The sequence below is a fragment of the Triplophysa rosa genome, unplaced genomic scaffold (genome assembly GCF_024868665.1).
Source record: "Triplophysa rosa unplaced genomic scaffold, Trosa_1v2 scaffold243_ERROPOS425983, whole genome shotgun sequence".
Classification (NCBI taxonomy): domain Eukaryota; kingdom Metazoa; phylum Chordata; class Actinopteri; order Cypriniformes; family Nemacheilidae; genus Triplophysa; species Triplophysa rosa.
This window is the reverse complement of record NW_026634260.1, coordinates 140,445-155,230: the sequence shown is the minus strand read 5'-3', so window position 1 is coordinate 155,230 and position 14,786 is coordinate 140,445. Positions and strand designations below refer to the sequence as shown.

Below are 14,786 nucleotides of genomic sequence, written 5' to 3'. Positions count from 1 at the left end.
TGTTGTTAGTAATTCACAGAATGAAACAAAAATAATAATTTTAGCTGAACACATATCTATAAATAGTACATTTTAAAATCCGAAAAACGGTCTCTGAAATTATCTCTTAATTATTTCCGCAGCTATAATATAAATGGTTTTTATTGGCATAGTTTTTACAGTGCATAGGAGTTTTCCCATTGGGGCGTTGCTTAATGTGGGCCGGCCCACTGGGATATAGATGGTTTCAAAGCAACAACATAAACAAACTAGTTGTGCAACGGATCAAAAAACTCATCATCAAACTCGGATCATATTGTGGATTTTGTGTCACGGATTTGATCATTTTCGGATCAGCTAATGTAAATGCTCATTAGGGCCCAAGCACGGAGGAGCAAGCCACCGGCTTGCACCGTAGTGCAGAGCCCTTTTGTTTCTTCTTCTTCTTCTTCTTCTTCTTCTTCTTCTTCTTCTTCTTCTTCTTCTTCTTCTTCTTCTTCTTCTTCTTCTTCTTCTTCTTCTTCTTCTTCTTCTTCTTCTTCTTCTTCTTCTTCTTCTTCTTCTTCTTCTTCTTCTTCTTCTTCTTCTTCTTCTTCTTCTTCTTCTTCTTCTTCTTCTTCTTCTTCTTCTATCGCTAATTCTTTGATCGCTAATTTGAAGGCCTAAACATGCTCAAAAACTCACAATAATTTGCACACGCATCAAACCTTGCAAAAATTTACGTCTGATATGGGTTTTAAAATTGGGCGTGGCAAAATGGCTCGCTAGCGCCCCCTAGAACTGCCCAGGCCACTACGCAATACGTACATGCACCAAATTTGGTAGGTTGATAGAATTCCCCGAATCATTAAGAAAAGTCTCTTGGAGCATATCTCTAAACCCAACAGGAAGTCCGTTATTTTTGATTTCCTGTGCAATTTTGTAATTTGTTTCAATTTCCAGTCGTCGTACTTTAACGAACTCCTCCTAGAGTTTTAATCCGATCAACATCATCTTCATGTCATTCTAATCTTAAGGCCTTTGCGAAGCTAAATTGCGGAGATCCTGACTTTTCATGGGGGAACGTGACCCTGGCGGCCATCCAAAGTTTGGCGTATTATCTTCAGACCTTTGTGAAGATACATTGCAAGTTCCTGACTTTTCATTGAGGGGCCTGTCCGTGCCGGCCTGACACAGTTTGATGTTTCGCCATGAAACAGGAAGCTATAGTAACTCAGGTACACAATGTCTGACCAGCCCCAAATTTCACATGTTTGATAAGAGACCTGGCCTGAAGACATCTACATGGTAATTTTCAGATACAGTTATAGTGCCACCTGCAGGAAACAGGAAGTGACATGTTTCAAACTGTGATTGACTCCTTATAGAGATTCTAACAGGTCAGCATCATATTTGGCCAGTATGATCTTCAGACCTTTGTGATTATACATTGAAAGATCCTAACTTTTCTCTGAGGGGCGTGTCCGTGGTGGCGTGACAAAGTATGATGTTTCGCTATGAAACAGGAAGCTATAGTAACTCAGGTACACAATGTCTGACCAGACCCAAACTTCACATGTTTGAGAAGAGTCCTGGCCTGAACACATATCCATGTCACTGTTCACTCATAGCAATAGCGCCATCAGCTGGCAAAAGGGAATGTGACTCATTTAAATAAATAATAAATCCTACTATAATTCGCCTGCATTAATTTTATTGCCTATGATTACACATATCCATGTCAGTGTTCACTTATGGCAATAGCGCCACCAGCTGGCAAAAGGGAATGTGACACATTTTAATAAATAACAGGAAATCTGGTACATGTAAATAAATTAAAGTCTTTCTATAATATAACTTCCTAGTTCTTTGTGACGATACATTGCAAGTTCCTGACTTTTCGTTGAGGGGCGTGTCAAAGAGTTGATGTTTCGCCATGAAACAGGAAGCTATAGTAACTCAGGCACACAATGTCTGACCAGTCTCACACTTCACACATTTGATAAAAGTCCTGGCCTGAAGACATCTACATGGTAATATTCAGATACTGTTATAGCGTCACATGCAGGAAACAGGAAGTGGCATGTTCTAAACTGTGATTAACTCCTCATACAAATTTAAACAGGTCAGAATCATATTTGGCCAGTATGATCTTCAGACCTTTGTGACGATACATTGCAAGTTGCTGACTTTTCGTTGACGGGCGTGTCCGTGGCGGCCTGACACAGTTTGATGTTTCGCCATGAAATAGGAAGCTATAGTAACTCAGGTACACAATGTCTGACCAGACCCAAACTTCACGTTTGATAAGAGTCCTGTCCTGTACACATATCCATGTCAGTGTTCACTCATAGCAATAGCGCCACCAGCTGGCAAAAGGGAATGTGACACATTTAAATAAATAAATCCTACTATAATTCGCCTGCATTAATTTTATTGCCTATGATTACACATATCCATGTCAGTGTTCACTTATAGCAATAGCGCCACCAGCTGGCAAAAGGGAATGTGACACATTTAAATAAATAACAGGAAATCTGGTACATGTAAATAAATTAAAGTCTTTCTATAATATAACTTCCTAGACCTTTGTGACGATACATTGCAAGTTCCAGACTTTTCATGAGGGGCGTGTCCATGGAGGCGTGACAAAGTTTGATGTTTCGCCATGAAACAGGAAGCTATAGTAACTCAGGCACGCAATGTCTAACCGGCCTCACACTTCATATGTTTTATTAGAGTCCTGGCCTGAACACACATCCACGTCAGTGTTCACTTATAGTAATAGCGCCACCAGCTGGCAATAGGAAATATGGCACGGAAAAATCTATAATGTAACTCCTTATATGCACGTTGCCCACCGTTCACTGTTCCTGAGGCCGACGGGTGGTGATGGCACAGGGTTGCGGTTGCACTTTTGCGCGAGGGCCCGATCATTGCTGCTTGCAGCTTTAATAATAGTTTTATTATTATAATATGAACAGTTTAGTTTTATTATTATAATATGAACAGTTTAGAGAATTTTATAAAGAAGTTGTGAAAATACCCTGAAGATATCAACAGATTATTTAACAGATCATTAAACATTATTAAACAGTTATTATTTATCTTCTAGGCTATCTTATACAGTATGCATGCATTAGGCCTATTTTAAAAAAATGTCAATATGTATAACAAATAAATATGATATATGTCACAGATTGCACAGGCTCAGAGGTGAGGATCCAAACGCAGTTTATTAAAGGGGTAATCCACAGGCAAATCCAGTAGGCACAGGTCATACACAGAGAGACAGTCCAAACAATATAAAATCCAGGGCAAAACAGAGAACAGGATGAACAAAAGCAACTGTAACATAAACACAATACCAAGCAATGAATGACTGAAAACTAGGTATAAATAGACAGAACTAAACAGATAACAAGAAACAGGTTAAAGTGATTAAGCAATGAGTCCAGGCAATGACTAATGGGAAATGTAGTGTGAAAGATAGTCAGGGTGTTGATAAGAGTGCCCTCTGGTAGAGCATGAGGGGCACTGCAGCTGGTAACTGTGACAATATAAACGTGCAATCAGAGTAAACAGCTGACAACTGGATCTCTATATATGGTGGCGATCATGTAGGAAGCATTGACTGACTTTCTCTCTTCTTCTCGAATGCGTTACTCAATTATGAGTGAGCAGCACGTCAAAATTGCTGAAGTGGCGCACGTTTAAGTTTTTTGTGGATCACTTATGGCACGTTGGATTGCGTCATTTGCGCTTTGACTCAACACAACATTACTTTCACTTTACAGCTAGCCGTTAAGGTTCCCTTACGTTAAGATATACGCGAGGATGCACTTTCATATTCATACCTGCAAACTAGTCGCTTTTTGGTGAAATTCGCCATTTTGAATCAAAAATAGGTCATTTATGTGATTCGTGTACATCCTAAGAGTTTTTTTTTCCGTGGGGGGGTTTAGGTGTCTACTCTCAAGGGTCTGAAACATCTGTGGTCCGGCACCTGGATTCGTTTGGCCAACCAGAATAAAGATAACAGCTAACAGTGTCGTCTTTTTTGGTCCTTGGGCCAACCAGACTCCGCATCGTCTTTTTTTGGTCCTTGGGCCAACTACAATCACGCCTTCTAAACGTCATATTTGCGCCCCTGAAAAGCATTGTTGAAAGGGATGAACGCAAACTGTCGTTTCGCATGAAGAGAAAATGGCATGGATATTTATTATTCAGTTCACCACTGTGATTGAAACGGCTATGTTATGAGAGACAGTGAGTCTTAAAATGTCTTAAAAAGTTTTAAATTCCATAATGTTAAAATAAGGCCTTAATTAGCATTAAAATGTCTTAAATCCGCGTTTCCAAGGTCTTAGAAATGCAGTCAAACCGACACCGTGAAGAAGATTTTATTTTTGTTTTAAAATCATGTACGTCTATTTGTCACGCAGAACAAAATAGGTGGAACCAACTAACAAATAACACATTCGCGGGGGTTCGTTAGGGGAGAGGACTGGACAATACCACATGGAGAAAAGTTTGAGCTTTAGCCATAGGGAAGTGCAAATTTGTTGCTATGAAATTGGTCTTAAATTTCATTCTGCACGGTATTAAACAGGTCTTAGACAGTCTTAAATCTAACTCTCAGAAACCTGCAGATACCCTGTATTTTAGAGACTGATCAATTTGCTTCATAAAACATGAATATGTCGTCAGGAGCCGCACGGATTGCTTTTGTATTGCTTGTATCTGCTTTTCTAACTTTCTTTTTCATGAAAGTTCTTAATTATTTTTTTCTTTTTGAGCTCTTATAACTCCCATCAATCAGGTCCTGCACTTTATCTCTCTTAATAACTCTTTTAACATCAGTCCCGCACTTTATTTTCTCAATCCTGCATGTTTTAAAACCAAAACGTCAGACGCTCAAACGCTTTGCTTCTGATGGACATGCATCCTTTGTATTAGGAAAGACTTAGGAAGGTGAACCTCTCAGAAAACGTATACAAATAAAGATCATTTTAGTGCGGTGATTCAGTTTTAATGACTTTGTAGTGAGACGTTAGAAGCAGGGATGTCACGATTTTTGTATATTTGATTCGTATATTTAATTACAGAACATCGAATAGTGTATTTTATTAAAAATAAAAAAACAACAAAACCAATTGCCCGTTTTTTTCCCTGTTGATGCGGTGGTGACGTTCAGGTAACCAGAGGCTGGTGCTGCTAAAAACACACCTAAAAGCTGTCAATAGACAACTGAAGAAGTCTCACACTCGCTAACATTACGTAGGCTATGCACACTGTAGACTTGCATGGCATAAACGGTAACTTGGGACGATGTTAAATATGAGTTTTGTGTGGGGTCCTTTATAAAATTAATGAAAATGAAGTGCAGTGCAAACTCTGCCATGCGAAGATTGGTTATCATAGGTCAACCACTAGGATGCACGTTCATTTGAGGGCGAAGCATCCACAGGTCAGCGGCAATCTGCTAGTTTCATGATCAGATCAACCAAGTTGAATGCTAGATGGGCAGAGCAAACAACCACCCTCATTGTCACTAAGATGATCGCTAAAGATATGCTTCCTAATAGCTGATACTGTAAGTTCCATCATTCAGGCTGTTTGTAATATGTTCCGTCATTTGGTTATGTTTATTATATTCATATGTTTCAGCACGTATCCTTAAATTACTATATGGCTTGAGCTAAAATGGATTATTCCCGAATTAATTAAACAGGTTGTCATCATACAGATGGAAAGCGTGAATGGTCTCTCTCTCGCTCTCTCTCTCTGTTTATGTGTCTCTCTCCCTCTCTTTCTCTGTTTATTTGTGTTTAGCCTATACATGCGTGCATGCAGTGGAGGGGTGCGATTTACGAAGAATTGTCGAACAATTCCCAGCGAATACTGTCATTATACTGTGAACTGAATACGGTTAATACTGTCCTATCTGTCATACTGCCATGTTGGTCGGAACTGCACCCAAGTTTTTCACCTACTGTTACACTTGTGTATATGGTTGAGTGACAATAAAGAGATTTGATTTGATTTTAAATATCAAATAATATTTTTGCTGTAAATACCCATCCCTGGTAAGAAGGCAAACATAAAGCCAAGGCTTTTACAAAAAAAAAAGTTAAATGGTAAGATTCAGAGATGCAAACTACTTAATTTTTGCGAGTTTGCTTTTGAAGACTTGAAAAATGAAAATGGTTTTGTCACATGTGACATAACGTGTGTTTGAGTTAGAGTAACATGCCTAAAACATAATTAAACAGATATGTTTATAGCATATAATGCATAAGATATGACTGTGTGTATGGTGGATTTAATTAGCATGGAAGAATTCAATAGACTGCAGAACTATCATCACAGGTAATGAAATTACTTCATTTTTCAGTCAAATTTGTATTTAATGTACAGTTTTAAAAAGCTTATTAAAGCTATGAAAGTTAAAGCTATTAAAGCTAAAGAGTGAACATTTTCTCTTTCTCTCTTCTTTCCTCTTTTTAAGACTTGTATAATGTTGATTTTGGATTTTGTATATGATGTAAAACAGTAGTTGTTAGCTTAGTCTAGTCACACCATGTCATGGGCAGTAAAGTGTCATTGACAAACAGTTCAAATAGTACATTAACTTATATTACATTTACATTTGTGAAGTGTGGTGCAATAGAATGGTTTGTGCATCAGTGAGCTAATGTGTTATGTTATGTTGCGAGCTGGATTCCATTGTGAATTGAGAAAAGTGGAAATGAATGCTCGAATTAGCTAAACTGGAATCAGAAGGTTGGAATAAATCGGCATGTAAATTTCCTTCTCCCCCTCCACACTTGAGTTAAGTATCATGGTATCGCCAGCACACATAGTTTTTTGTGTGGTGGAAGTTGTTGTGGGTCAGGGCAGGATGCGGATAAAAATATTACACATTTAAATTTCCCAGGCTAGTGAATAAAAAAATCGAATTCACACCAATGAATTTGTTACTTATGTTACAGAAGTTTGAATCGAAGATAGTGTTAACATACAGTATGTATCCTTAACACTCTTAAAGGGGTCATATGGTGCGAATACGTGTTTTTGTGTTATACGTCTTTGGTGTGTTATAAGTTGCCCATGCATGTATTGTGCAAATATGGTAAGAGGTGTTACATTTCGGTCACACACACTTGCAGTATTCGATCAATCACTACTTACTGGTTAACTGGCCAATCATAGCACACCTCGCTTTTTATAGCGATGAGCTTTCTAAAAAATTCTGCGCGTTTCACAAAGGCAGGCAAAGAAGAGATACAAACATGCACATTATGTGAAAAATACGGAGTTTTTGAATCTTAAATCGTGTATACACATTGCATTACATCCAAAACAAACGATAATATTCGTTTTAGCCGTGTCATATGACCCCTTTGAGATTCACTAGTTGCAAGACAAGGACAGGTAGCAAACTAGTTGCTTGTGATGAAAAGGCAATTGTTTCTTATTTTCCTTTTCCCAACAAAATCATCACAAATATTGTGAATGCTGTGTATTTAACCCTGGGTTTTTTTCATACACATCCTCCATAAAAACAAAAATGCCACTTGACCAATTCAATTTTATTTACAGTATATAGCGCTTTTCACAATGTGCATTGTTCCAAAGCAGCTTTACAGGCGCAAATAAGAAAAACACAGAAAGGTAAAACACAGCACATTGCATGGTGTTTATAGACCAAGCAAGATCATTCTAATAAATAATATCTAATAAATAAATGAATAAATAAATAAATGCAGTCTCCCGGTGAGCAAGCCAACACTGCACTGCTGTGGCGAGGAACCCAAACTCCAATGATGAATAAATAGAGAAAAAAAAAACCTTGGGAGAAACCAGGCTCAGCCGGGGGGGGGTCAGATCTCCTCTGACGTGTCATAGCTGCACTCAGTGACCCCGATCAAAAGCCACCGAGCATACGTCCACGAAGAACAGGGAGAGCCCACCAGCCACGACCCAGGAAGCCCCACCCGCCGAAACCGTGCAGGTCCAACCCTGTCCCATTCCGCGATCGACAACAGACAACAGAGGAACAACCAGGGAAAAATAGTAATGGCATAATTAACTTTATTCCTCTGTTGTCCAACATCGACCACAAAACAAGACCAACCAGACCAGACCCACACAGTCCCAACAAATGAAACACCCCAAACCACAACCAACAAGCCCTCCCACTCCCCACAAACACCCACCCAGCAACCTCCAATCAAGTCACTGAGTGCAGCTATAACTTCAAACTGCTGTCATGTGATGTAAGTTTAGCATTAAATACCAAGTATTGTAAATTTAGCATTAATGTGACAAGTAGTCTGTCTTTGCTCTCGGTTGGGGATGGAATTGTCTGAGCTGGGCTGATCAGATGGTCGCTTTTCTCTTGGGTGGTGATGGAATTGCCTTGGATGGAGATGTTCAGATGGATTTTCAGATGTAGCTGGCATAATCTCTAGTTGGGGATGGGCATATGACGTTCATCTGGGCCTGGCGGAATCTCTCCCTACCTCGGGATGGGCATCCCAAGGCGAGGGCAGAAAGAGAATAATTAGCGTAGCTGCTGTTCATTAACTATGTATTAAGTGAATGCTTGACTGAAAAGATGTGTCTTTAATCTAGATTTAAATTGGGAGAGGCTATTCTAGAGTTTAGGTGCTACGTATGAGAAAGCTCTACCCCCTTTTGTGGATTTAGTTATTCTAGGTGTTATCAAAAGTCTGGAGTTTTGAGATCTTAGAGAGCGTGATGGGTTGTAGTGTGGTAGAAGCTCTGTTATGTAGGCAGGGGCTAAACCGTTTAAGGCTTTATAAGGAATTAAAAGAACTTTAAAGTCAATCCGATACTTAATGGGTAACCAGTGAAGGGTTGATAATATTGGGGTTATGTGATCGTATTTTCTGGACCTGGTTAGAACTCTGGCAGCTGCATTCTGAACTAACTGTAGTTTGTTTATTGTTGATGCAGGACAACCACTAAGCAGTGCATTACAGTATTCAAGTCTTGAGGTCACAAATGTATGAATAAGCTTCTCTGCATCAGCAACACATAAAATATTTCGCAATTTGGCAACATTTCTAAGGTTGAAGAAGGCTGTTTTTGTGACATTTGAGATGTGATTTTTAAATGACAGGTTGCTGTCTAATATAACGCCTAGGTCTTTAACTGTATTTGTTGGAGTAACAGTGCAGCCTTCAACTTGCAGGTTATAATCCAAAATATTCTGCTCACGTGTCTTTGGTCCGATAAGTAATATTTCTGTTTTATTAGAATTTAAAAGGAAATTACAAGTCATCCAGTGTTTTATATCTTCGATGCACTCTGCCAATTTGGATAGTTGGAAGGAATCATCTGGTCTTGATGAGATATATAGCTGAGTATCATCTGCATAACAGTGGAAGCTAATTCCATGTTTTCTAATAATGTTTCCAAGGGGCAGCATGTATATGGAGAATAGCAAGGGTCCTAAAACCGATCCCTGAGGTAATCCATAATTTACTTGCGTTAGATTTGATGATTCCCCATTTAAATGGACAAATTGATGCCTGTCTGATAAGTAAGATCTGAACCATTGTAGTGCCTGTCCCTGAATACCGCTATAATTGTGTAAGCGATCTAGAAGTATTTTATAGTCTACAGTATCGAACACAGCACTAAGGCCAAGCAGGACTAGGAGTAAGAAGTTACCTTTATCTGATGCTATAAGCAGGTCGTTTGTAATTTTAACGAGCACAGTTTCAGTACTATGATGCGGTCTAAAGCCTGACTGGAATTTTTCGTGTATGTCATTATTTTGTAAGAAAGAGCACAACTGAGTGGACACTACTTTTTCTAGTATTTTAGACAGGTAAGGGAGATTTGAAATCGGTCTATAGTTTCCCAGTTCATTGGGGTCTAAGTTTGGTTTCTTGATAAGAGGCTTAATGACGGCCAGTTTAAAGGGTCCTGGGACATGGCCTAGATTAATTGACGAGTTCATAATGTTATAAATGGGCTCAATTGCAACGGGTAATAAGTCTTTTATTAATTTAGTTGGTATGGTGTCTAATAAGCAAGTTGTAGGTTTAGATGTTGCAATAAGTTTAATTAAATCTTCCTGTTTTATAGGTGAAAAACACTGTAGCCTTTATTTTGGGGCGATGGTTGGTACTAATTTTATAACAGTTTGCACTCTCTTTCCATGCAATTTTAAAGACCTCTAATTGGGTTTGTTTCTGTTTGCGCTCCAGTTTACATGTTTCTCTTTTAAGGGCGATAGTGGTGCTATGTTTTTATCATTCATCTTTTTTGACTTCATAGGTGCGACAGCTTCTAATGTATTAGAGAAAATAGTGCCCAATTTGCTGGTCATGTCATCGAGCGATTCTGTATTTATTGGTATGGTTATTAAAGGAGTCAGATCTGGCAAGCTCTTTGTGAAACTATCTTTAGTAGTCGAGGTAATTGTTCTACCCTGCCAATAACGAGTTAAGCGGATGATTTCTGCAGTGCGCCGTGTACTAGTGTTGTCAAAAATATCGATATTTCGATACGTATCGATGCTGAAAAATCTGAAACAGTTCCAATATGCATGTCCCACGTATCGATACCAGCTGTGCGTTCCCGCTCACTCTCTTTTTTCCGACAGTGAGTTGACACACACTGCACGTGAACGCTGTGTCAACAGAGCCCCGCATCCTCTCACAGACTTGACTTGTTTGCGGCAGTTAAAAAGTGTTAATGTTAGAAAAGATGGCCAGTGCAGAGTCTCAGTAACACATCTGGCGCTTGGTGAACGCTCGTTTCCGCTTCCCATGTTTACCATACTGCTCTATGTATGTGCGCTGATCAATAATTTCATCCACTCGTTTTATTCGCCCTGGTTATGTTGTTTATGTTTTTACAGAGTCTCCGCAACAGTTCTCATGTTTAATGCACGCGTTTCTGTCTTTATGTGCACTCATCAATGATTTCATCCACTCGTTTCGTTCGCTCTGGTTAAGTTGATGTTTGAAATGATGCTGGTGCGGGTAAAGTCTCCCGTGTGATACACGTTTGCACTTCCGTGTTTACCATAGCGCTCTATGTATGTGCGCTGTTCAATGATTTCATCCACTCGTCTCATTTGCTCCGGTTAAACGTTGTTAATGTTAGAAAGATGGCGAGTGCGGAGTCTCTGCAACAGTTCTTGCATTTAAAGTTTGCGTTTCTTTCTATATGTGCGCTGATCAATGATTAAATGTGATTAAAAGCCAAATTAAAAAATTGTAATCATATAAATGTAGGCTATTAACTAACATTAACGACCAATGAATGAGCAATACATTTGTTCAAGTTTTTTTTAATCTCTTTTAAATGTTAGTTAAAAAAATACGACTATTTATGTAAGCTCTGGTCCATTAATACTGACAAATACAACTTTGATTTTAAATAATAAATGTATTAGTAAAATGAACATTAGATTAACAATTAATAAATAATGTAAAAATATACATCATTGTCTAATCTTGTTCAATTTAACTTTAAATAAAATGTAAAAAAAATAGGGCCTTATTGTTATGGAAGTTTTTTCCCCATGGTATCGAAAATGGTATCGAATATCAATATTTTTTTAGGTATTGTATCGAAGTTAGAAATTCCAGTATCGTGACAACACTACAGTGTACATGTTATAAGATTTTGATTAGTGACATCGTCGCTTAATATAATATCTATATTGGTTAGATCGGCTCTGTGAGATATAATCAAGTCTAGTGTATGATTAAATCGATGAGTGGGTCCATTGATGTGTTGTATTACTCCAAAAGAGTGTAATGTCTCTGTAAACGCCACTGCTAATGCATCGTTAGCACTATCTACGTGGATATTAAAGTGTCCGACAAATATTACTTTATCAACGTTAACCAATAGGTCCGATAGGAAGTCCGGGAACTCTTTCAGAAAATCAGTGTAGGGATAGGGACCAGGGGGTCTATACACAGTAGCCAATGTAAAATAAAGCAATGTTTTTTTACTTTCATTTGGAACAGTTAAGTTCAACGCAAGCACTTCAAATGATTTAAATTTATGCTCCGTTCTCTGAGTTACAGTAAGAAAGTCTCTAAAGATTGTTGCGACACCGCCACCTCGACCAACCGGACGTGGCTCATGCATATAACAGTAGCTTGGTGGGGTACACTCATTTAGACCGTAATAATCATTTGGTTTAAGCCAGGTTTCGGTAAGGTAAAGTATATCAAAACTGTTGTCTGTGATAATTTCATTTACAATTAAAGCTGTGAGCAGCGATGATCGGGCGCTCGAGGAAAGTGCCACCGCAACCCGATCGCATAAGGAAAACGGTGAATGGCAGGTGATAAAATTAATGCAGGCGAATTATGGTAGGATTTGTTGTTTATTTAAATGTCACATTCCCTTTTGCCAGCTGGTGGCGTTATTGCTATGAGTGAACACTGACATGGATATGTGTTCAGGCCAGACTCTTATGAAACATGTGAAGTGTGAGGCCGGTCAGACAGTGTGTGCCTGAGTTACTATAGCTTCCTGTTTCATAGTGAAACATCAAACTTTGTCAGGCCGCCAGGAACACGCCTCTCTGTGAAAAGTCAGGAACTTGCAATGTATCGTCACAAAGGTCTGAAGATCATACTGGCCAAATATGATGCTGACCATTTTAAATCTGTAAGAGGAGTTAATCACAGTTTAAAACATGCCACTTCCTGTTGCCAGCAGGTGGCGATATAACTGTATCTGAATATTGCCATGTAAAGAAAAAAAGTAAATGATAGGTGATAAAATTAATGCAGGCGAATTATTGTAGAATTTGTTATTTATTTATACGTGCCATATTTCCTGTTGCCAGCTGGTGGTGCTATGACTATAAGTGAACACTGACATGGATATGTGTAATCGTAGGCGATAAAATTAATGCAGGCGAATTATAGTAGGATTTGTTATTTATTTAAATGTGTCACATTCCCTTTTGCATAGCTTCCTGTTTCATGGCGAAACATCAAACTGTGTCAGGCCGCCACGGACACGCCCCTCAAAGAAAAGTTAGGTTCTTGCAATGTATCGTCACAAAGGTCTGAAGATCATACTGGCCAAATATGATGCTGACTTGTTTGAATCTGTATGAGGAGTAAATCACAGTTTAAAACATGCTACTCCCTGTTTCCTGCAGGTGGCGGTATAACTATCTGAAAATTACCATGTAGATGTCTTCAGGCCAGGTCTCTTATCAAACATGTGAAGTTTGGGGCTGGTCAGACATTGTGTACCTGAGTTACTATAGGTTCCTGTTTCATGGCGAAACATCAAACTTTATCAGGCCGCCACGGACACGCCCCTCAGAGAAAAGTTAGGATCTTTCAATGTATCTTCACAAAGGTCTGAAGATCATACTGGCTGTACTCTTCAAATATGATGCTGATCTGTTCAAATCTCTATGAGGAGTTAATCACAGTTTAAAACATGTCACTTCCTGTGTCCTGCATGTGGCGCTATAACTGTATCTGAATATTACCATTTAGATGTCTTCAGGCCAGGACTTTTATCAAATGTGTGAAGTCTGGGGCCTGTTGGACATTGTATGCCTGAGTTACAACAACTTCCTGTTCATTGCGAAACGCCAAACTTTGGCAGGCCGCCAGGGTCACGATCCCCCACGAAAAGTCAAGATCTCCGCAATTTAGCTTCGCAAAGGCCTTAAGATGAGAATGACATGAAGATGATGTTGATCGGATTAAAACTCTAGGAGGAGTTTGTTAAAGTACGACGACTGGAAATTGAAACAAATTACAAAATTGCACAGGAAATTAAAAGTCACGGACTTCCTGTTGGGTTTAGAGATATGCTCCAAGAAACTTTTCTTAATGATTCGGGGTGTTCTATGAGCCCACCAAATTTGGTGCATTTACATTTTGCGTAGCGGCCTGGGCAGTTCTAGGTGGCGCTAGCAAGCCATTTTGCCACGCTTAATTTTGAAACCCCTATCAGACGTAAATATTCGCCACGTCTGATGCATTTGCAAGTTATTGTGAGTTTTTGAGCATGTTTAGGCCTTCAAATTAGCGATCAAAGAGGGAGAAGAACACAGAAACAATAGGGCTCTGCACTGCGGTGCAAGCCTGCGGCTTGCTCCTCCGTGCTCGGGCCCTAATAACTGCCTTTGAATTTAGTGATCTAATATTAAGTAGGCCGAACTTTATGAGTTTGTTTTGGTCGTTTATTACATTGTCTTCAGGTTTAATCACAATCAGATGTTTTCTCTGAGTTTTGGCTGTTTTGTTATTTTGTAGTATTATTCAGGGGACAGACACAGTCTCTATGCATTTGGAAGCAGTAACGTTCGTAACAGTTGAGTGGGAGGAACACAGACTATGGTTAAAGTTTTGACTTACCGGTGGGAGACGTAGTCAAACGGTGCGTAGCGTCTTTGAGATGTTGTCAGACAGAAGATCCGCTCCGATGCTGCTGGGGTGCAGGCCATCAGGGTGGAAGAGCCTAGGTCACTCCCAGAACAGATCAAAATTATCAACAAAGAGCAGCTTCTGTTCAATACACCATGACATCAACCATTTATTTAGAGCAAATAGTCTACTGAACTTTTCATTCCCTCGTCGGTAGGTAGGAAACCCTGATACGATGATCCTCGCCGTGGGCGATGCGTTGTGTACCGTCTCGATCAGACTCCTAAAGTCCCTCTTCAGGATCTCCGACTGCCGCATCCTGATGTCATTCACCCCCGCGTGCAGCACGACAGCTCCGACGTTAGTGTCGTCCTTCAGGATCGCAGGTACCTGCGCAGAGACATCAAGAACACGGGCGAC

At 39.4% G+C, this 14,786-nt stretch overlaps 1 protein-coding gene across 1 annotated transcript in view; it reads left to right on the top strand.

Annotated features, from left to right (window-relative positions):
• The window catches only part of ryk (receptor like tyrosine kinase), a 159,320-nt gene that overhangs the window by 24,055 nt on the left and 120,479 nt on the right, over positions 1–14,786 (top strand). The window lies entirely within an intron of this gene.